This window comes from Portunus trituberculatus, chromosome 16 (genome assembly GCF_017591435.1).
Source record: "Portunus trituberculatus isolate SZX2019 chromosome 16, ASM1759143v1, whole genome shotgun sequence".
NCBI lineage: Eukaryota > Metazoa > Arthropoda > Malacostraca > Decapoda > Portunidae > Portunus > Portunus trituberculatus.
In genome coordinates this window covers 4,879,027-4,903,715 of record NC_059270.1, presented here as the reverse complement: position 1 = coordinate 4,903,715, position 24,689 = coordinate 4,879,027, and the positions used below count along the sequence as shown (strand labels likewise).

The following is a 24,689-nucleotide window of genomic DNA, read 5'->3' as shown; positions in this document are numbered from 1 at the left end:
TTCTGATGTTTTGCAGTGTTTTCAGGTGTTTAAGGCATGTCCTGGGGTATTTTGTGTGTTCTGGTGTGTTTTGGGGTGTTTTAAGGAAACAGTGAGTGGGTGTATGGTGGTGATGGGAATATGGGAGGTGAAGGGGAGAAGGAGGGAAGGGGTGGTGTTAGGGAAGGAAGGAAAGATACAGAAATGAAGAGGAGGGAGAAGAAGAAGGGGCATGAAGAATGAAAAAAGATAAAGAGAGAAGAAAGAGAAGGAGAAGATGAAGAAGAAGAAGAAGAAGAAGAAGAAGAAGAAGAAGAAGAAGAAAAAGAAGAAGAAGAAGATGAAGAAAAAGATAAAGATGAAGCTTAAAATGAAGAAGAAAAGAAAATAAGAAATACAACAACAAAATCAACAAAAAACAACAAAAACAACAAAAACGAAGACAAAGACCAGGAATACAAAAAAAAAAAAAGAAGAAAAATGAGAAACTTTAGACGTCTCGTAAAGAATGAAAACGTAAATATATACATAATAAAAATAGCAAGACACACACACACACACACACACACACACACACACACACACACACACACACACACAAACACTACAACTACACAGCAAAATTAACCAACCTGAAAAAAGAGAGAGGGAAAAAGCGGAAACAAAACAAACGACAGACATAAAAATGGAAATGAATAGAGAAACGAAATTGTTTAAATGTACAGTGGAGCTTGCAAAAATAAAATAAATAAATAAGCAAACAATAAAAAAAAGAGAAGAAAACATGGAAATTTACATGATTTTGAACGAGTCTCTCCGTCTCTCTCTCTCTCTCTCTCTCTCTCTCTCTCTCTCTCTCTCTCTCTCTCTGTGCCACCTGCTGCAAATATCCGTATCAAAGAAAACAAAAGCAGAAATACAAGACAAGTGAAGAGTAAATAAAGAATTAACGCCTTGAGCTTCTTCTCTTTTATTCTCTCTCTCTCTCTCTCTCTCTCTCTCTCTCTCTCTCTCTCTCTCTCTCTCTCTCTCTCTGTGTGTGTGTGTGTCATATAATTCTCCATTAAGTATTTCTTTTTTTCTCTTTTCTTTTTTTCTTTTTCTTAATGTATAATTTCACGATGAATTTCTCCATTTCATCTTATTTTCTTGCCTACAAATCTTTTTATCTTTTTTTTTTACATTTATCATTTTGTTGTGATTTCTTTTAGTATTGTTTTACTTTATTTTCATCTTCATTTATCTCTCTCTCTCTCTCTCTCTTAGACGATAATATGGATACAAAAATTAAATAAAAATAATGAAACAAGCGGTGTTGAGGTCTAGAGTGAAGAAGAAGAAACATAACAGAGAATAAATTACTAAAACGAAACAAAACGATGATAATGATCAGTCGTGTAAATCAAGAAGAGAGTGAGAGAGAAAGGCATTGATTAAGACGAAAAAATATGAAGATGAAGAATGAAAATGAAGCTAAAAATGAAGAAGAAAAGAAAATGAAGAAATACAAGAAAACAACGAAAATAAAAACGACGACAACGAAGAGGAATGAAAAAGAAAGAAGAAAAAATACGTGTAATAGTTCTGCGCTATAGATGAAAACAAGAACTAATAAGAAATAAGGAAATAGACTGTTAACCCTTCAGTAGACTGTTAACCCTTCAGTACCATGACGCGTTTCCATATTCATTCTGCTTACTATTTGGTGATTTTTTTGCAGCTTCAGGAACTCATGTGGGATTGAAAATAGTGAAGACTGTGGCCATTAATCTTCGCACCTCTATAAACTTTTGTAATGTATATAAAATGATCTAATCGTAAACAGTTCTCAAAATAAAAATGTATTCCAGTACTGAAGGGTTAAAGGCATTATTTCCTCACAAGCACTTCTTTGAAAGGTAACAAGGATGAATCGTCAGAAGTTCTTAACCTCTTCAGTACTGGGATGCATTTTTACCTTCAGTTTTGGATGCGATTAGACAGTTTTATTTACATTCGGAAGAGTCTATGGAGGTCATAATATTAATGGCCAGAGTCTTCACTATTTTAATCCCCACATAACTTTCCGAAGCTATATAAAATCGTCAAACAGTAAGCAGAATAAACATGTAAACACATCATGATACTGAAGAGGTTAAAGAGCCTTTCTCCAGAGTGGTACAGAATCTTAGGTAACTAAAATTGTGAAAGAACCTTTGAATCGTTTTTCATCCCACCCACTGAAAAAGGAAAATCATCTGAATCTCCGAGAAACTGTATTTAAGAACCAACAAAAAAGTATGACAGTATCTTTCTTAACTCTTTCCCCGGTAGTTAGAACACCTTTCCTTAAGCAATAACCACTCTTGGATATACTCGTATTTTCTTATTCTACTGCCACATCCAAACATTCTACTAGCTATACATTAAAAAATACGCCCTTCTTACTTGTGTGTACTTATAAAAAAAAATCTATATAAATACTTTTAGTGGTTTGAATTATTGTATATTTCAAAGATACTCTTAAAATCACCTTATACCAGAATAATAATAAGAAAAACCTAACTGAACTTCATGAATAGTATAAACATATTAACCTCTTCAGTACTGAGTTTTGGACATGATTCGACCATTTTATTTGCAGTAGGAAAATCTATGGAGGTCAGAAGATTAATGACCAGAGTCTTCATTATTCTAATCCTTATGTAAGTTTCTGAAGCTGTATAAAATGACAACATAGTAAGCAGAATGAATGTGGAAACGCGTCAAGCTACTGAAGGGGTTAATAAAAATGCATAAACTTCTAGTAGTTAGAATTGTTGTATTTACTGAAAACACCTAAAATCACCTTATACCAAAATGATAATAAAAAAAAAAAAAAACATTGAAACCTCACGAAAAGTAGGCTCGAGTAACAGACAGCACCATAAGCCGTATCAATACAGTCGAGGAAACAACACCTACACTTAAAGAACCAATAGATAAGTAAACACAACAATAATATTACCTTAGGATAGCGAACAACGAGCACAACCAGCCGGATCTATACAGTCGAGAAGCAGACACTCATAACCTACTGATACATCTTAAACGAGGCAGTATAGCGCAGATAGACTTAGCAGAGACGCTTGAGGATGTGAACCACAGACGCACGAGCCGGTGGTGAGTACGTGGGCAAGGAGAAGGGCGCTATATAGGGTGTCCTGATTCCATCTAGATGCTCAGTAAGTGCTGCTTTCATGTCTCTCTCCACGCGTAACAATGCATCTCTTTATCCTTTGTATTCTTTGCACCCACGCGAGGGAAGGAGGAGGGGGAGAGAAACGCAGCTGGAAAGAGAGGAGGAGTAGGAGGAGGAGGAGGAGGAGAAGGAGGAAAGTATAGACAGTGGAGGAGAAAGGAAGAGGAGAAATTCTCTTTATATTTGTATGTGGTGCCCTTGATCCAAATAACCGCTGAGAACAGAGAGAGAGAGAGAGAGAGAGAGAGAGAGAGAGAGAGAGAGAGAGAGAGAGAGAGAGAGAGAGAGAGAGAGAGAGAGAGAGATACGCCTTTATGACAGCTCTCGTTAATTATTTCCCCAACAAGTGTCACCAAAAAAACGTTTCCAGTTGTTGGTCATCACTAAAAGGAGAGAGAGAGAGAGAGAGAGAGAGAGAGAGAGAGAGAGAGAGAGAGAGAGAGAGAGAGAGAGAGAGAGAGAGAGAGAGATGGTGGTAACGAATTAAAGAAAAATTGATCAAAGAATAAAGAATATGAGAAGGAAGAGAAGAAAAGAATGAAAAGAAGGAAGGAAGAAAACAAAGAGACGAAAGAAGACCATGAATATTACTCCTTTCTTTTTCTTCATCTCTTCTAAGACTTTACATGAAACTTTTCCATGCGCGCTTTGTGGTCTGACGGGATTCTAAGCGCATGGGTTCGAATCCTGTGCACGGTCCGAGTGAAGTAGAAAAAATTATACCTCATTTTTTTTTTCCTTTTTTTTTCGTAAGTTATATGCAATTAATTTTTCTATAGGGCTTCTTTTACTCAGGGCAAGGGTTTCCTAGCGGGTGGGCTAGGATAGGAGGTACCCCAAAAAGTATCCTCTTTAGCCCATAAATTCCCGTGAAAAGCCCACATGGTATAAATAGAAAAAAAGAGGAAAGCTCAGTAATTAATGTAACCGAGAAAGCAACTCTTTTTTCTTTGTCTCTTTTCTAGACTGTCATTTTCTTCCTGTCCTGTTTCATCCTTCTCCTTTCGGTATTATATTCATTTAAATTTTCTTAATTTTTCTTTACTTTACTAAGGTATTTTGCTTGTTATCCTTTCCTCCGTCTTTATCCCAGTATGCTGTTTATATCCTTTTATTAATACCATGCTTATATTTCTTTTAGTTTCCTTCATTTTATCTTCTTTATTAAGATATTTTCCTTCCATACTTATTTTTTTTCTCTTACTAAATAATCTATCTCTTCTTTTCTCTTTAGTTTGTTTATATTCTTCCTGTTTTTTCTCTTCCTTTAGTTGACAGTTTCATTTCTAATCATCTTTTCTTTCCATTTCTTCCCCATCTTTTCTTTATCTTATCTCTAATACTTTCTATAATCACTTCTCTTACTATTCAACTTACCAATTATTTGCTATTTATATTTTTCTGGCCTATCGTCTCTTGTACCTTGACCATTTTCTTTTTTTTTCACTTCTTTCTATCTCACCATACCTTTTCAGTACCCTATCACTAATATTTCCTACATCAATTTCTCTTTCTATTCAATTTATCAATCAGTTGCCCCTTACATCTTTCTAGCATATCGTCTCTTTTATCTTTTCCATTTTCTCATTTAACAATCACAGTTCTTTCCATCTCATCGTTTCTTTTCAATAACCTATCACTAATATCTCCTACATTACTTTCTCTTACTCTTCAATTAATCACTTATTTCCCCCTTACATCATTTTTTATCCCATAGTCTCTAGTCTATCTTTTTTTTTCTTTGACATATCCAATTCTTTCAATCTCATACTATCTCTTCAATATCCTACATCTAAATCTAATATCTCCTACATCACGTTCTCTTACTATCCAATTCATTATATGTTTGTGATGTATATATTTTCATTTTCCTGTCCCATCATCTCGTGTCCATTTCTTTCTTTTGCAGCTCCAGTTAGGGATAGCCACAGTGAATCTATCTTCTTCAACCCTTACTTGTTTCCTTGTCGTTCTCAGTCATATCTAATAAAAGCAAGTCTCCTTTCACTGCCAACATAAAGCTTCTGTTAAGTGTTCCTCTGTTTATCTTGTTGGTTAGGTGCATCTTAATGCCTTCACTAGTATAACATGTTTTGATATTTATTCAGCTTAATATTTATGATTTTATACATCTTCAGAAACTTATGTGGGAATTAAAATAGTGAAGAACCTGAACATTAATCTTCTGACCTCCATACACCTCTCTTAATGTAAATAAAATGGTCTAATCGTACACAAATCTCAAGGTAAAAATATGTACCGGTATTGAAGGAGTTAAGCTCTTCATTACTATGACACGTTTTGATATTTATTCTGCTTAATATTTGGTGATTTTATACATCTTCAGAAACTTATGTGGGAATTGAAATAGTAAAGACTCTGGCCATTAATCTTCTGACCTCCATACACCCTTCTTAATGTAACTGAAATTGTCTAATCATACACAAAATTCGTGGTAAAAATGCCTCCCAGTACTGAAGAGGTTAAGCATTCTCTGCACTCCATATGTACTCCTTATCTCTTTATCTCTTATTTTAATACTCTTTTGCTATTAATTTCTTGTTGTTTTATATTTTTGTCTTATTTTTGCTTTTTTTCTACTTTATTGTGATCATTTCAATATTGTTTTGTTTTCATCATTGTTTCTTGTTTTCCTACATTTTTTATTATTTTTTCTATTTGATTACCTTTTATTATATATTTTTTTCTATTCTGTTTTTTTTATTTCTATTTTATCTTTCTAGTTTTTCCTGTATTTTCCATCTTCCTAAGTCTTTCTTTTTATCTTTTACATTTTTTTTGTTTCAAGGTTTTTTTTATCTTCCTTCTACTCTTTTTTTTCTATTTTTTTTTTATATTTTCCATATTTTTCTCTTCTCTGTATTTTTAACTCCTTTCTTGATTATATTTTTCCAAATGTTTTCTTTCTTTGATTTTATTTTTTCTTAGTTTTCAGATTTTCCATGTTTTCTCTTATTCTCTGTACCTATTTTTAGCCACTCTCTCTCTCTCTCTCTCTCTCTCTCTCTCTCTCTCTCTCTCTCTCTCTCTCTCTCTCTCTCTCTCTCTCTCTCTCTCTCTCTCTCTCTCTCTCTCTCTCTCTCTCTCTCTCTATATATATATATATATATATATATATATATATATATATATATATATATATATATATATATATATATATATATATATATATATATATATAAGGTAAGGTGGTGAACGTGGGATCAGGCAGATGTCCACTCGTAGGTTCAATCCCACCACGAATCGCCTTGATACTTTGCCATTTGTGGAGTGGTTTACAGTTAGATACATGTCACCATGATATCCAGGTTCTAGGTGGTTACACCAAAGATGCGCTTGGGATGGTGATATGGGCCCTAATATGGGTACCACTATAAATAAAATTGCCTGCGCCACTAATGGGCGGAAACTGAGCAGCGCTTTCCACATATACTCTTCAAGTATTCTTCAGGTGCTAAAGGCTATAACATAACAGAAAAATCCTTCAAATTCCTCATGTATATTTTTATTCCTCACTTTTCTCTCTTTTCTCTTACTGATTACAATATTACTCGTCACTTTTAATATTCCCTTACACTATTTCTTTTAGAGTCCACAAAATTACATTCCAACCTAACTAACCCTCTCTTCATCCCCACTCTCCTTCCTTCACTTCTTCCTAGACATAATGAGCCAATTTCCTTCATGCACCCAGCCACCCTCGCTTGCCATCTTCACTGCCTTCACTACCTTCACGCTGCACACCTGTCTCACTAATAAGGAAAAGCCTCACAGGTGTTTATGAAAAAGTAAGTAAGACTGCTGCAAGTGAACTGGAGACGAGTGAAAGGGAGAGTGAACTAACTTACTTAATAACGCATGCAGTAACTTATGCTAGCGCTCGTTTTTAATGATGAAAGATCGAAAAGTCCATGATGTGTTATTAGCAGAGAGAGGAAAAAAAATAAATGAGACTTAATGATGCGTTCGAGGAATCACGTAGTAGATTAGAAGCCATAAAAGATGCTGAAGGAAAAAAGAAGAAAAGAAATCGTGAGAAAATGGGACATAATGATTCTCTGTAGTGGTCGTGAAAAGACAGATTCAAAGGAGGAGACAGAAAATAAGACACAAATAGGTGAAAAATAAAGGAGGTCGTTAAGAAGTGAAGAAATGAGGTACGAGATATGGATTTTTAACTAATGACGAACCGGAGTATAGCTGGAATAAAAAAAAAAAAACAAGGTCAAAAATAGGAGTAAACATGAGATGGTGCTAGGAAAAAAAAGGAAAATGAAAAATATAATAATACGCGGGTAGGGTGGGAAGGAAGGGAGGACTGATGAAAGAAATTAAATAAAAAAAAGTCCCATAAAAGTATTACAGAAAAAAACCCCGATGCGAATGATAAAAATATAAGAAAAGAAATGCTTAAATATGAAAAACCGGCGCTGTAAACCTAAAAAACAAGAAATATGAAAAAAAAGTGTGAGAAAATGTAAAAATTAATATAGAACATCGAAAGACAAAAATTAATCGCGTCGAGGATTACGGAAAAAGTGAAAAAGCCCTGATAAAATAGCAGAGAGAGAGAGAGAGAGAGAGAGAGAGAGAGAGAGAGAGAGAGAGAGAGAGAGAGAGAGAGAGAGACTAGAAAGGGAGTGTTGTGAGAGCGCCAGGATGCACCACCACCACCACCACCACCACCACCACCGTTAGTCAGTCGCCATGCCTGTCTCTTTCCTTGGTCACTCCGCCATAAGCTCCAATCCTTGGTTTCCGGCTGCCTCTGACGTATTGAAGGGCGTCTGGTGAGGAGCGAGGATGGAAGGCCAAGGCGATGTGCAGACCTACATACGTGCACACACTACCCGCGCACACATACACGGCCGCTCGGGGCAGGGAAAGGCCAAGCGAGAGGAAGAACAGGGGAAGTAAAAGTTAGATATCTTGATTTCTAACGTCAGTGGCATTTCCTATTTGTACATTTCCTTTGGTTTGCTGTATGAATCAAGGTGTTGCTGGTTCAAGATTGGTCATATATTTTTTTTTTTTTTTCAACGGATAGAATTAATCCCCGTCAGTACTGGGACACATTTTTACCTTGAAATTTCTGAACGATTAGACCATTTTATTGACATTAAGAAAGGTCTATGCAGGTCAGCAGGTTAATGGCTAGATTCTTCACTATTTTAATCCCGCACATAAGAGTCTGAGGCTGTATAAAATCACCAAATAGTAAGCAAAATATATATGGAAACGTGTCATGGTACTCCAGGGGTTAAGTTGGCAAAAAAAGAAAATAAATAAATAAATAGAATAAAGAAAGGAGTGGTAAATCAATGTGGTAGACGCAAGCTGTTGGTGTCCAGTCATTAAGGAGAGTTAGAAAGTTAGATATATGTATGTACAAAGATGATTGGTGGAAATAGATTAAAATGTTCAAGGCAGAGGCTCACGCTTTATAGCATTTTTTTGGTATTTTTTATTGCTTCCTTGTTCTCATGCTTCCTACAATTCCTTTGCGAGATAAGAACTAACTCCTTTTCATTATTTAGTTGCCAGAAAAAAGACAGCATTTGGGTAACAGTACAATTCGCCGAAATAACACTAAACTATTCCACCACTCTACATGCTTTTATTGGTGTCTTTCAAAATCATACAAAAACACCGTATCATATTATTGGAAATTTTTTTTTCACTGTGACAGCAAACAATTAGCAGGATCAGAAATAATGCATCAAATCTTTACCATTATTTTCGAGAAAGTTAGCGATATAGATTAATACATTTTGCAATTTCTTCACAGTTTAAAGATTAGATGTGTCTGTAGAGGGAACAAAGATGTCTCAGAGCGAACAGTAATAAATGGCAGTCAAAGAACGTGAGGAGACACATGGCAGTCAAAAGCGTTCATTCTTTGCCCTGCCAATACACACATGATGGACGTTACAGTCTCCATTAACGATCTATACATAGCTATCTATACACCAGACATATGTCCCAGCTAAGGGACGAGATATGGCACCCACACACGCACACACACACACACACACACACACACACACACACACACACACACACACACATCTTCTCCACCAGTGCAGTTATCAACACACATTTCCTATGATTAGATCAAAACTTATTCCATGGCCCTGCACGTGCTGGGAGGGCAGAACTTGACTGGCCACACTCGCAGATGTCTGATACCTGTGTCTCTCCCACACACACACACACACACACACACACACACACACACACACACACACACACACATATGCAACGCCAAAAACACGATAATCTTTTCACTCTGATTGCTATGGCCTCTCTTCACTTTCACAGAATTGTCTCGCGTAACCACAACCAGAAAATATCATAAAAAAAATAATAATAACGTTCCAATCACGAAAAGGAGTGATCGTATAGTTTAAATCTTTCAATGTTTGTGCTTAAAAATCTTGATGTACCTCAGTAAGTTCTCCTTGGTTTACTAAAATCGGAAGTGTCACATTGTCATCAGCAGTCAATTGGTGAATAAAAACACCGATCAATTGAAGATTACCGAAATTCTCATTTTAGAACTAAAGACTATAGTCATTATAGGAGGGAAGGGCGTCTTAATGTTACTAATCCAATTAAGTTTTGACTTCATGAGCGGGTTAAACAGAGAGAGAGAGAGAGAGAGAGAGAGAGAGAGAGAGAGAGAGAGAGAGAGAGAGAGAGAGAGATCTAAAGTTTCGTCTGGCTGCATCTCAGTCATACAACTCATTCAGGACTGCACTGCTCTCATAACGACTCCCCAACAACGACCCAGCGCACCCTCCCACTTGCCTCATGACTCTCCGCGCCTGAGGACAGTCGCCGAAGCGTCAAACACGAGGTAACAACAAAATAAACACCGCAAGGTAATGGAAGTGTAGGTACGCATATCCGTCAGGTGAGGCGCTCTTAATTAACACGAGGGCGGCAGGTGTGGGTGGTGAGCGTGCGTCAGTCCCGACTATACTTTGTGCGGTGTGATGTGCGTGTGGCGCCAAGCTCATACACAGAAACACACCTTTACCTGATAAAAGGAAGGTGATAACGTAGAGAGAGAGAGAGAGAGAGAGAGAGAGAGAGAGAGAGAGAGAGAGAGAATCCATGAATGGGAGGGATATTTTTCTTCGCGCTCAGCTGCCACCAGGTACATTCACGCCGACCAATAGAGCAACAGTGATAAGCGAGAGGCCACGTCAGTTTGAATGAACGAGATTCACCAATAATCGCTTCTGAACACATCAATACGTCACGCCTGATTTGTTGCCCCTGGCGCGCCGAAGAGCTGATAGGCGGGTGATGATGAAGCGAGTAACGCGAATGTAGCTCCCTCAATAAATACATCATTCCCTCATCAGTGAATAAAGGAAGGAGTGAAGCAACGGATGAATGAGTGAACAGCTTAGATCCCTGCTTGTCAAAATACATCACTCCCTCGACGATGAGCAAAGGAAGGAGGGAGGAATGGCTGGTAGTAATGGATGACTGAACAATTTACGTCCCGTCGGTCAAAACACATAATTTCCTTACCGATAAACAAAGGAGGGAAGGCAAGAATGAAGGAGTGAACGATTTACATCCTACCTGTTAAAATACCTTATTCTCTCACTGATGGATGAAGGAAGGGAGGAAGGGAATAGAGGAACGAATGAGAGAATAATATACATCTTACTTGTTAAAATACCTTATTCTCTCACTCATGAACGCAGGAAGGAAGGCAGAAAGGGAGTAAACGAACGAGTGTATGAGTGAACTGCTTACATCCCATCTGTCATTCCTACTCGTGCTTCCATCAGACAGCGGCTAAGTTAGCGGTGTGGGAGTGTGGTCTGCGCATGGCTGGCTGGGACGTCTTGCCTCGCCTCACACAGCCCGGTGATAACGCATAACACGCAGCGCTGCTACACTCGACTGCTCAAGCTTTTCCCAACACAAATAACAGAGACGTATTGACGCGGATGTTAGGTAAGTATGTGTCAATCCTGGACGCTCTCCTATCCTACGCTGTCTGGCGATCGTCTGTACGGTGTTTTCAAGTAGAGGGACAGTTATTAGAAGGCAAATAAGTTGAGTTATGGTTGAGTATTAAGTGATCTGCTCTCATTATTTCTGTACATTTACGTGCCATCTGTAAGCCCACTGGTCCTCTATAATGATTGATTCACCACTTTTCTATATATGTTCCTCAACGCATATAAGCTTATCAAGAAAGGCGAAGCTTTATTTATGTATGAGAGGAAGGCTGGCCGAGGGCAATATAAAGATTTAAAAAGTCCCATTTAATTGCCAGTCCCCTTGCAGGTCATAGAGTTACCCAAAAAGAAAAGATAAATGTCTTGAAACTTCCCTTTTTAAAAGTAATAGGAAGTTGGAAATACAGAATGAAGATGTTACGGCGCTGGATTTTGAAAGAAGCGTTCTTTTCTTACTTTGATAGCGCAGTTTTGATTCAGGCGAAGTACTTACACTACCTCTTCCCTCACACTGATTCACCGATCCTTAGTACAACATTTAAATCACAGAGAACCTTTTTTTTTTTAACCAGGAGTAAAAAATATTATGGCGAGCTATTAAATGAGACACACACCGCTCTTTCCTTCAATACACTAGAGAACCTTACATGCTTCCTTCAATACAACACTTATATTACGAACAAACTTTTCAGAAGAGGTGGAAAAAAATTTATGGCATGGTATTCAAAACATTCAGAAACCTCTCAATGCACAAGATTGACTATTCACTTCCCTTCACTACCACGTCAACCCGAGTAAAGCTATCAGAAGAGGTGCAGGTAATGACAAAGCGACAGAGCGAGGTGTAGATTGAAGCGTCCAGCGATCTTCCCTCAGTTCACTAGAGAGAGAAACCAGAGTCATGACGGTCACACAGGTGGCGTCCCGCTGGGCTGAGGAGTGGAGCGGGACGGTCTCGCTCCAAAGATCCCACACTCGGCAATTGGTGACGCTTTGTGGGGCTTGGTATGAGTCAAGACAAAGTGAAGTAAATGTGCAGTGAAATTGTTGATGTTGGTGATTGCGTTCGGGATGGGGCTGTTGCTGTTATTGTTGTTGTTGTTGTTGTTGTTGTTGTTGTGTGATTTCTAAATTTCTTAAAGCTTTCATCTGGTCTGATATTGTATTGCGTAGCTCTTTCTCCGTGTGTCTGTCTGAGTGTCTGTCTGGCTGTCCATATCTTTATATACATCTATCGGTGTACGTGTTACAATGTAAAATTCTTTCTTCAGTTTTCAGTAATAAATAATACTCCAAATAACAATACATTTTTTCATTTGATTCGATTGGATTTCTCTCATAATTATGTTGTGAATTATAACGTGATCCATTTTTTTTTTTTTTTGTGCAAGGCAATAACACTTTTTTTTAATAATTTTAGTGCAAGATAATTATATTTTTTTAATAATTGTGCTGCCTAGGAATTAGTTTCATTAATCATTCTCGCATGACGTAATGACTCTCCCTAATACAGATAATATTCATCTTAACATTCCAGTGAGTACAAAGTGTTTTTTTCTACCCTTCTAATAATATCTAGTATAAAATAAAGATTATACTATTTCAGTGCTTACACTTTGACATAACATCCTCATATCATCACTCAAGTTATCCCAGTCGCCTCATTATACGCCCCGCTCCATGTTCATGCTCACAGCACACACCAACGTTCACTGCCTCAAGGACACCCACGCTCTAGCTTCGACACTTCCCACGCAGGGACGCTCATGCAATTGGGAATGTATACCTAGCGGACACTTCACTTTGGTAGCTTGATGGAGCAGCCTGCCCCCTTCAACACCTGATGCCAGGTGTTCTAATAACTACGCCCGGAAGTGTGTGCGCAGGTGGTTAAAGCAGGTGTGTGTGTGTGTGTGTGTGTGTGTGTGTGTGTGTGTGTGTGTGTGTGTGTGTGTGTGTGTGTGTGTGTGTGTGTGTGTGTGTGTGTGTGTGTGTGTGTGTGTGTGTGTGTGTGTGTAATAATAATAAAATAATAATAATATACGGTTTATTAGGAATTGCAGTACATACATAATGAAAATATACGTATGGGGATTGGGGGGAAGCTTAAGATTAGAACCTTAACTTAGTTGTTTATGGTGTGTGTGTGTGTGTGTGTGTGTGTGTGTGTGTGTGTGTGTGTGTGTGTGTGTGTGTGTGTTATGTACGAGTATCTACAAGTGATATAACACAAACATGAAAGCATTTTTCTTTTATTTTCACACATTAAGGAGTTTTGCCTGGTGCTCACAAACTGAAAATAATAATAATAATCATAATATTAATGTCCAATATACCGCTTCTCGAAAAATATAATTACTGGGGAGATTATAAAAAAAAAAAAACTGCTGGTTGGTATCGAGGGTGCACCAATACTCTTTCGAAACAGTTCATGTGATTCAATACATCAGAGCAGGGAGCCAATAATGCAAAACATAAATACGGTGCAGATTTCTCCCTTGTTTCTCTTACTCCATTCCTCTTTTTTTTTTTTTTGGGGGTGGGGGAGGAGAACGCCATTTAGCAGTTTATTTATTCATCTGTTCGTGTATGTATATGTTTATTTATCTGGTGAAAAGCATATGTAATCTAATTTAAGGATATTTTTCTTGTTTTACGCCTTGTTTTATTATTTCTTCATTTTATTACACTGTCTTACTCGCGTGTTTGTTTCTTATTTTCACTCTGTCCTTCTCTCATTTCCTTTTACTTCCGCACTATCTCATCCACCTCATCCCCCCACATCTCTCTCTCTCTCTCTCTCTCTCGTCATAATGATTGTATTTATTTCATTACATTGACAGGCAGCTGTAAGAACACCTCCCGTAATTTATAAAACCGCTCTCTTCTATCTAAGTAATTACACCTTTGCTCATCACTGGAGAGGCACCTAATGTTTACTCTGCCTCGCCTTATTTGAATTAGCTTTGGCGTCCACTGTGTCTATTGTGCAAGTTAAGTTATAATTTGTATTGGCTTTTGTCTCTTTGTTATGTTGTTTATTTATATTTTTATTTATTTTTGTTGTTATTGTTGTTGTTGTTGTTGTTGTCATTGTTGGTACTATTGTTGTCATTATTGTTGTTCTCATTATTATTACTTTTTATTATTGTTATTATTTTCATTATTATTATTATTATTATTATTATTATTATTATTATTATTGTTTTTATATTACTATGATCATTATTACCGTTATTATCACTATTACTATCATTACTATCACTGCTATCATCATCATCAGTAGTGGTAGTGGTAATAATAGTAGATGTAGCAGTAACAGCAACAGCATCAGCAGCCGTATCAGTAGCAGTAGTAGTTATTTTTATTATTATCATTTTCACTACTCCGGCTCCACTGTGTCAGGATGCACTGCCCAATATACATGAATCAATCAATCTATCTATCTATCTACATCCATCGCAGTCAAGTGAATTAACAATGACTCTCTCACTGGAGCTCGGGGCCATATGACTGTCTTGTGTCGGCGCCTGAAGCCAGTCAATGAACTAACCAATCAGTCACTTCACGAATCAATACCAATTGCAAATATATGCTACAGAAATATCCGGAAATTTGTAAGTAGGAAAAGAAAATACGTGTGTGTGTGTGTGTGTGTGTGTGTGTGTGTGTGTGTGTGTGTGTGTGTGTGTGTGTGTGTGTGTGTGTGTGTGTGTGTGGATGTTTTCTGTTGACGCCCTGATGAGCTCTTTGCGTGACTCTTCTCCCACTCAGGTGTTATCCAATAAACGCCACAAACACGGGTAAAAACGAAAGGTAAATGCCCAACGTCTCTCTCTCTCTCTCTCTCTCTCTCTCTCTCTCTCTCTCTGCCCATTCAGCCAAAAAAAAAAAAAAAAAAAGTACAGCAGTATCAACAGCACCAACACCACACACACACACACACACACACACACACACACAGTCAAGCCTCACAACTTTTTCGTCTCTATTTCGATGAATTTCTCGTTCAAACGGTAAGTCGGAAAGGAAATCAAACGCAGTGAAGTCCTCGTCCTTCGTCACTCTCTCTCTCTCTCTCTCTCTCTCTCTCTCTCTCTCTCTCTCTCTGTATGTTCATAGCCTTTTCTCTCCTCTACCACTTTTCAGTTTCCCTTTCTGTTTGTAAGTTTGAGGAACACCAGCGAAGACCAGTAACTTGAAAATATAGATAAATAAGAAAAGTAAATATAAAACATTAATTTTCCCCTTCTAGAATATACATACAGGAAAAAGGAAGGGTTATGAAAATGAAAGATAATTTAGTTCTAGAAAATATCCTTATATTCTTTTTTTCACGTAATTCAAGTCCTAGGGAGGATCAAAATAAAATACACCCTTCACTTATTTTAGACCATAAGGAAGGAAAAAAAAGACTCGTGGATTTAAAAGCGTAGGTACTTTACTCCTTCAGTACTGGGATGCATTTTTACCATGAGTTTTGGATATGATTAAACGATATGGAGGTCAGAATATTAATGGCCAGAGGTCTTCACTATCTTAATCCCCACATAAGTTTCTGAAGCTGTATAAAATCACCAACTAGTAACCAGAATAAATATGAAAACGTGTCATGATACTGAAGGGGTTAAGAGCGTATCAGCGTTGGTTGAGAATCCCTTACTGATGACCTTACAGATCCCAAAGGCAGGGAGCACGTCGGGGGCACAAGCGGAGGTCCCTAATAATAGTAAGTCAGGGAAGCACAACGACTGTCAGCGCCGGTTATGGAGGCACGGAATTAACTGCGCCATCTATAAGGAGCTGATTCCCTCTTCACTCACAGTACTGCTAGCTGCCGGTGGGGAGAAGGAGAGAGAAGGAGGGAGGAGTGGAAGGAAGGTACGGTTAGAGGGAACCTTTCTGTGGTGAGGCAACGAGTTTATCCTCTCTGTAAACTCTATCATATGGACGAGACGGGGAACTTCCTGCACTGCCGAAGCTTTATGCAGACCGACGAATGCAGTGTGTCTGGGAATATTGAAGCTGGTGATCTGAGTTGGTTGGTATCTCTCGCCACGCTCTCCATGTTCATTACGGAAAGTTATGCTTGGCGCCTTGGCTTTACTTAGACCATTGTCTCATTACATTCTGTACCTCTTTCCTTTCATAGATTAAGAATATTGTGATTAACCCCTTCAATACCGAGACGCATTTTTACCATGGTTTTTGCGTATAATTAGACGATTTTATTGACATTAGCAAGGGTCTATGGAGGTCAGAAGATTAATAGTAGGAGTCTTCACTATTTCATTCCCTAAATAAATTTATGAAGCTGTACAAAATCATCAAGTAATAAGCAGAATGAATATGAAAACGCATCCTGGTACTGAAGGGGTTAAGAATGACATCGGAGGCATAAATCTATGTTCCTTCATCATATTTACGTTCCTATGGTCAACAGAATTATTTATCGAGGACATGGCCCGCATTCTTTGTCCTCTCATCAAGACCCGCCTTGCTCGTGTACCTTTAGTTTTTTTTCCTTTTGTAGATTTAGAATAATGTGATTAAGAACTAGGACGGACCCAAGGATCAATGTAGCTTAATCAGATATATATGTACATACGTTGCTGCGGTAAATAAGATTATCTATGTGGGACACGGTACGTATTCTTTGTCCTCTCATCAAGACAAATTGCTAAGGACATATAAATGATTATGCAGATTTCCATGGACATTTTCTCAGTGATAGCGTAGAGAGACTGTTTTCCAAGGCCATATAGATCAACAGATAGGTTTCCGTATACATTTACGTTACCGATGACGTAAAATTCCTGTTAAACTATCAGCGGAATCATGAATCACCCTTAGAGACCCTACATAACTTTTAATGAAGCGTGTTAAGCAGTGAGGTGACGGAGTTCTAATGTCATTCCCTTATCAAACTATTACTAGAATGATGAAATTACTCGTGAAGACCATGATAACTCCCACGATGAAAAGCTGAGGAAAACATTCAATAAACGTCTCTCTTTTTCTTTCACTGAAATCATGAAAGAAGTTTTAATGAACCCCCGATGCGATAACTTCCACTATAGCCTGTGAAGTGGAAACATACGAAATTTACTTAGAATCCGTACCCTTTTCATTTCCTTATTAAACTATTACCAGAATCATGAAACACCTCTTGAAGACCCCGATAGCCTTCACCAGAGCCTGATTAGTGTAAGGAGACGAAATGTCGAGGAATATGATCAATTTTACCCTCATTTTCTTCAACTATCGTCTTATCCTGCAGGCAAAATTCTTACTAAACCATCAACAAAATTATGAAAGCACTCTGGAAAACGCCGATAAACTCCACAAGAGCCTGTTAAGTGTAGGGCGACGAAGTGTTTAAGAATACTGTCCTGTCCACGGTCCTGTCCTTTAGTCTCCTTGTTAGTTCGGCTATGGACCTGCGCGCCTTGCTTCCTGCCCGCCTGCATGGTGAGGACACGCAGTTCTCTCCCAGTCAACTTTACAAGGAGGTTAAACAACATATCTCAATTCAACTAATTCAATTCCCTCTCCACTTCTTGTCTGTACCTCCTCCTCCTCTTCCTCCTCCTACTCCTTCTTCTTCCTCCTTCCTCCTCACCACTACCTTTTCCCCATGTCCCTGCTTCCTTCCTTTTCCATTTTTATCCTATTTTCCGGTGCCTCCTCTGTCTTGTACATTAAATTAAAGGGCATGGGTCTCGACCACTAAGCGAACAAGTAACTATGCGACAGTGGGGATGTTATGGGTGTGTTTGTATTAATCCATTTTACCACTACGGCCGTTTTGTCTTAATATTCAGAGCACTGTGAAATTGGTTTGCCTGGACACGGAATTATAGAAAAGAATATGAAGTTGATTTAATCTCATCTGAGCTACGGCACTATTAAACTGATTGCAGTATATAAATGTGTGTGTAAATAATTGTTGTTACTTGTGTGTGTCGGGGGAAATAGTGAATAACATGAAGAACTAAATACATTAGCTACTGCATGCCTGAACGCTATTTTGAATGTCTTTTTCTTACTGTATTAACTCTATTCTTTCATTCTCTCTCTCTCTCTCTCTCTCTCTCTCTCTCTCTCTCTCTCTCTCTCTCTCACAGTCTCCCGCACACACTCACTCACTTACCGCGGCCTTCCAACTGCTCTCCTCCTGATAGCTTCGGTGACTTATCGGGCGGGTCTTTCCCTTTGTGACTCGCTTCTACACTCTATCCTCCTCCTCCTCCTCCTCCTCCACCTCCACCACGCTGACTCGCCGCCGGGATGCGCTACTGTTCACTGGTACCTTACACTGCACGGTGCTGTCCTAACTTGCGACTTGCGGCTTCGTGTGATGGAGTGACTGGATCGCTGATTTGACTTGCAATGTATGTGTGACCGTGTGCGTGTGTGTGAGTGTATGATCCGCTGCTTCACTGTGCTTTGACTATGGCGAGTGGTCGGTACTACATTGCATTGTGGCTGACGGTGACTCGTGTTTGATTTGTAGTGGATGAGTGTGGCGTGAGTTGTGTTTTGGTGGTCAGTTATTGTTTTTGTTTCGTCCCGCTTTCCGTTTTGTATCGTTTGTGTTTTGTATTTCAGTTTTCTATATATTCATACTTTCTTTTTTTTTATTTTCTCTTTCTGTCTCTCTCTTTCTCTTTCTTTCTCTATCTTTGGCCGTCTTTCTCCTCCTCCTCCTCCTTTTTCCGTAACTCTATTATTTATTGTCTGTGTGTCCTTTTCTATCAGATTTATCGGTTCCTGCTTTATTGTTCTCCTTTTTTTATCTCTTTTTTTTCTGCCTCTTTTCTGAGCGTTCCGAAAAGAAGAATGTCGATGAGGGAGAAGACAACGAGAAAAATAACATAAATGATAAAAATGATAAAGAAAAAAAAGATTTCCCGTGAGTGATTAAATAGAGTAGAATGATTTCAATAACGTATACATTTCTTTTTCTCCTCTGCGTCTTCTCTTCTTCACACGCATCTCATTATATTAAGTATTTCTCTGCCTTACTCTTTCTCTCTATCTATTTTCAATTCGTGTACTTTTTAATGACGTAACTATCATGGGGAAAAAAAATTGACATATCTAAGCCGATGATTTCTATGTGATGGAAATTTAATATACTGGAAAGAAGGAAAATGGGAAGAGAAGAGAAAGGGACGGGAAATACACAGAGGAGAAAACGAAGGGAAAGAAAGCCAAGAGAAGAGCAAAGAGAAACAAGGAGAGGAGAGGAGAGGAGGGTAATGTAAAGAAACGCAATGAAAAGGAAAATTAGGTCACAGGAAAAAAATAGGAGCAAGCAAAGAAGGAAAGAGGGAAAGAGAAGGAAGGAGGGAAGGAGGGAAGGAAAGAAAGAAGAGAAAAACGAGAAGGTCAAGGAAGCAGAAAAATGAGTGAAGGAAAAAATGAGAGAGAGAGAGAGAGAGAGAGAGAGAGAGAGAGAGAGAGAGAGAGAGAGAGAGAGAGAGAGAGAGAGAGAGAGAGAGAGAGACTGAAAGCGAATAAATCAAGGCTTAACGTAAGAAAAAAACACAAAACAAATATAAGGACACTATGAGGAAAAACATATCAAGAAAATGAAGGAGGAATGAATAACGGTGGAATGAATAAATAGGTGGGAGTGAGGAGAGGGGAGAGTGACGACAGGAAGGGCGGTGAGAGGGGGTCAGGGAGAGGGAAAGTGAGAGGTAGGGAGAGTGAAGAGAGGCGGGTTGAAAGTGAGTTGGGGACTGTGATGGGTGATGAATTGAGTGTACCAGAGAGAGAGAAGGGAGACAATGGACAAGGCTATGAGTGTATACGTACGCTTATAATGGACATAACAATGAGATGGAGTGAGTAAGACTGATGGGAAGTGATTAACGCCTGAACACGATGAAGGAACGATGAGGTTAACACAATGATTGGGATGTGAGTACATGATGGGTAAGGAAGTGAATGTGAGAGAAAATGTAGTTACGTAATGAGCCACATGGATGAATCGAAACAACAAATGGAGATAGAGAAAAGTAATAATGAGTTAGATAATGAAGAAATGAATAAAAAGAACACAAGAAGAGTGGAGAAGGGAGAATAAAATAAAAGTTAGTCAAGATGAGTAACACGAAATAAATGAAGAAATGAGTAAACAATGGATGACAGTATGAGTGAGATAAAGAATACAGAAGTCAAGATGGGTAAACCGGAGAGTGAGAAATGAGTGCGGTGTGTGTGACTGATGAGTGAGAGAGAGGCGCGACTCAGTGAAGTGCGGTACTAGCGGACGAGAGAAGTCAGTCAGACAGTGGTATCGGCAGGAGGCTGCACACCCTTACCCCACCACAGTTACACGCAGACTGAACCACTAGCCAGCCATGAACCGCCCAGCCAGCCAGCCAGCCCGCCTCTCCTCCCTCCGGCCCGCCTCCCTCCCGCCCACCATCCTTCTCTTTCTCTCACTCTCTCGCTCTCTCCCCTCCCAGTCCGCCCTCTGTCATCTACTCCCTCTCTCTCTCCCCACCTCCCTTCATCCATCCATCACATCCCTCCCTCGCTCCTTCCCTCCCTCTCGGCCTCGTTCTTCCTTATCTACGAGTAAGTTGTTCTCAGACTCTTAAAACTTGTGTATTCCCTTGAGAAAAATAATTAATTAGTTCGACAACGGACAATCGAACACACACACACACACACACACACACACACACACTTAAGGAAGTAAGAGTGGATCCAACCTTCCCGTCTCCCCAAAAAAACATGATTGATGGCTATGATGTCCCGTCAACATTAGGACAAAATAAATTTAAATAAATAAATCAAAATAAATCACACTGACACAACCCACAATGCACCTGGGGAACGCCGAATCGAACCGAGCCGAGTAGAGCCAAGCCACGCTGCGCCGGATAACAAACACACCGAGCACATCATTCACCGGCTGAGTAAACACTATAGTAAGTTCTGAAGAGACGAATTCGCGCGTGGGAAGTTCCTGGTGGTTGGTTATTTTCACTCTGCGGCGCCTCAGCTCAGCCCAGACCGGGAATATGGCAAGGCAGACGCCCTCACACGTGGCATTGGTGAAAGACGTATTTTTCTCCGCTTGGGAAGAGCTTCGGGGAAAAGTGTGAAATACCAAATAGCCTCTTTGGAGAAGGTGATGGCTGATGATATATATAAGATTTGGGGAAGGCAGTGCTAGGGTGTGGGTAAGGTTAGCGGAAGGTGAGAGAGAGAGAGAGAGAGAGAGAGAGAGAGAGAGAGAGAGAGAGAGAGAGAGAGAGAGTCAAAACACATCTTACATATACATCCGTGCCTATCAACTCTCCCATTCACACACACACACACACACACACACACGCTCAAGAGGAAAGAACCCCTGCCAAGTATCTAATTCATCCATATTGATAGGCTGGTGCGGACGTTCAAGAAGCACTGCCGTAGACAAAACACAGCCAGTCGCGGGACCCAAAGTAAGCCAGAGGAGGGTCAAGCAGTCAGCGTACGCAGGTATACCAATTCGCTTTGAAAATTGAAGCAAGGCGGAATATTAACTCTTGAAACATGGTCGGTTTATGGAAACTTATCAATCTAGCTTATTTCAATTCGATATAGGGATGTAGAAACTGTCAGATCGATCGTTTTTTTTCCTTTCTTTTTTTTTTTTTACAGGTAATTCACCCCGTCGATCTACAGACAGCACCTGTAACGCCTGGTAAGATCGTGAAAATCTCAGCTAAAATGAGACTAGGATATCCACTGCATTATGAGACTTAAAATAGAAATGTAATAAGAATAAGTTGTTGACACCTGGAAATTGAAACTAGTTGGCTCTCTCTCTGTTCTCCTTATTTGTCTTTTCCAATTCCTTTTGTTTGTGTTGTTTTTATAATTATTGAACAGGTTTTTTTTTCTAATTCTCTCTCCATAAACTCTTAATCTTTCCAGCATGTAAAGATAACTAGTTAATATATAAAAAAGAAAACAGTCGTTTATAATAAAAAAAACAGTCAATAAGAAATCAGAATAGAACATAAAACAGGAAAACAAGTTGTTAATACAAATGGCAAACATACACAAATAAAAAGTCAACATGATAAAAAGAAAACCTTGCTTTCTAAACAAAACTATCCAATGAAGAAACAATACAAAGGCTAACCGATAAAAAATAATAATATGAAACAAAAAATAGTTTGCCAATAATAAAAAAAAAGACAATGCAAAAAAAAAAAAAATTCCCGATAAAAAAAAAAAACACACACACACAACATAAACCAAGAGCTTTCCTTAACCTCTTCCATGCTTGGACATATTCTTTATCTTGAGATTTGTGTACGATTAGACCCTTTTATTGACATTAGGAAAGGTCTATGGAGGTCAGAAGATTAACTGCCACTGTCTTCACTATTTTAATCCCCCACATAAGTTTCTGAAGCTGTATAAAATCACCAAATAATAAGGAGAATGAATATGGAAACGCTTCATGATACTAAAGGGGTTAATATGCGACCAATGATAGAAAACAAATCAACATGAATCTAAACTTTCCGTCACGTTCTCGGCGGACACCTGATTAGCTGCGGTAATACAAGTAGTTGGCTTGAAGTGTATAATTAACTTGTCGGACATAGAGCTGGGAGGTCTGAAGCCATTACCAATTACCAAATTAATCAACTCGGTCTGATGATGAACTGCGCTTTCTCTCTGATCTCCTTGATAGCTAAAGGATAATACAACACTTGCTAATGAGTCTGCTTACCTATATATATCAGGCGCCGCTACACTGTCTCTACACTGTGACATAATACTTAAATACACTCCGAAAACTTAAATTACGTACGACCGTCTCTACACAATAAACTAATGAATGACTATCTTTGACACATAGAAAAATAAGGTACACGTATCCTTTCCATGATATGAAACTACTACACCTTTTCTACACTTTGAAGTAAGATTTGGTATACGGTTCGCACACTTTGAAATTATACACGGGTCTTTCAACACCATGAATCAATGAACGACTACTCTCAACAGTCTACACCTTGAAAGTAAGATACAGGTATACCCTACACTCTAATACCAAGCATTCTACACTCTTTTTCTACACACTGAAATTAAATATGATTACCCTCTCTACACCCTGACACTAAGCATGTTATTCTATTCCTAAACCCTAAAGTTGGTCACATATACACTCTCTGTACCCTATACGACTACACTGTATGTACCCGGAATAATGGTACGACTGCACCCTCTCTACATAATGGAGGGTACACCTTTTTCCTTACCCTTCTTCCTCTACTCTGAAATAAATCATGCCTAAAATCTTTCCACCCTAAAATAAGGCAGAACCACTCCAACTACATCCTGAAATGAGCCATAACTACAACAATATCGTCACCCTACTAACACTATCACACTTTCTACACCCTGAAATAAGACATAACCACTCCCACTACACCCTAAAATGAGGCGTAACTACAACAACATCATCACCCTGCTAACACTACAGGTTAATCACACTCTCTATACCCTGAAATAAGATTCTATCACTCTCATTACACCCTAAAACGAGTCACAACCACAACTATATCGTCACAATATCAACACTACACTTTATAGATTCATTTTGTTATTTTTTTTCATTATTTTTTTTTCCTGTTAATTTTTTTCGCGACTTCCTGTCCTAAAATCCGTGAAATATGGCGCTGTATATCCTTCTAGCACCATGAAGTGGACGGCAGCCTGGCCATCACGCGGAGTGGTTGATGAGGGTGAGAGCAACGCCGCCACAACACTTCTCGCACCAAGACACAACCTCCTTAAAAATGAGGTTAATGGAATGCTGCTAAATCAACCTCACCGGCACACACACACACACACACACACACACACACACACACACACACACACACACACACACACACACTTCAAGAGCTACGTTACCTTGTTCTGTTTTTTCTTTTCGTTTTCCTTGTTATTTTGTTTCATGTTTTTCTTACTTCCGTTTCTTCTTACGTCTTTTTTTTTTATGTTACGTCTCCTGCTACTTCCATATTTTTTTTCTTTTCTATTCTCTTGTGTATTGATTTCTATTGCATACTTAGTTTCTTTCTCTTTTCCTTCTTTTTGGAACTCTGCCGCGTTTTTCTTTCTAAAGTTGAAATATCTCTCTTCTCAAAGTAGTGACCATTTTGTACGTAAATAAAGTTTTCTGAATTGGCCATCGAACATTTTATTGAGAGAGAGAGAGAGAGAGAGAGAGAGAGAGAGAGAGAGAGAGAGAGAGAGAGAGAGAGAGAGAGAGAGAGAGACAGAGAGACAGAGAGACAGAGACACAGACAGACAGACAGTTAGACAGACAGACAGACAGTTAGACAGACAAACAAACAGACAGACAGACAGACAGACAGACACACACACACACACACACACACACACACACACAGAGAGAGAGAGAGAGAGAGAGAGAGAGAGAGAGA

At 38.8% G+C, this 24,689-nt stretch overlaps 1 protein-coding gene across 8 annotated transcripts in view; it reads right to left on the bottom strand.

Moving 5' to 3' along the window:
• The window catches only part of LOC123504515 (cardioacceleratory peptide receptor-like), a 281,235-nt gene extending 260,664 nt beyond the window's left edge, over nt 1–20,571 (bottom strand). For 2 of the 8 annotated variants that reach the window (XM_045255091.1, XM_045255096.1), the window contains exon 1: nt 18,362–19,409. The gene's annotated coding sequence lies outside the window, so the exon portion shown is untranslated. Of the gene's footprint in view, nt 1–18,361; nt 19,411–20,511 lie in introns of those variants that run through there. The other 6 variants (XM_045255092.1, XM_045255095.1, XM_045255089.1 and 3 more) reach the window with 5 other exon arrangements.
• Nucleotides 20,572–24,689: the final 4,118 nt, after the last annotated feature.